Genomic DNA, 472 nt, shown 5'->3' with positions numbered 1-472 from the left:
GACGCCGTTTTATCGTTTTCTTCGCACAGTTAACCCTAGTTGTTCTCACGGCCAGTCGGGCCCACAAACACCAATTATTTATTTATTTTTTATTTTTTCATTATAACATTATAATTTATAAATAAAAAAATAAAACAAAATAAATCTTCCATGGTAGATATTATGCCTTAAATTAACTCCTCAATGATTTATTAAATGATTATTCGTATAATTAAATTTATATTAAAACACTAAATTTTTAGTATGAAAAAATTCATCAATAATAAGCTTAAATTTTTATATAATAATAATTTAATCTTTGTATTTATAAATACATTTGATATCTAATTATTATATTTAAAATTTATAAACTAAATTATTATATTTAAAATTTATAAACTAAATTATTATATTTAAAATTTATAAACTAAATTATTATATTTAAAATTTATAAACTAAATTATTATATTTAAAATTTATAAACTAAATTATT

This window comes from Cucurbita moschata, unplaced genomic scaffold, assembly GCF_002738365.1.
Source record: "Cucurbita moschata cultivar Rifu unplaced genomic scaffold, Cmos_1.0 Cmo_Scf00025, whole genome shotgun sequence".
In the NCBI taxonomy this organism is placed as follows: Eukaryota; Viridiplantae; Streptophyta; class Magnoliopsida; order Cucurbitales; family Cucurbitaceae; genus Cucurbita; species Cucurbita moschata.
This window is presented reverse-complemented; position numbering follows the sequence as displayed.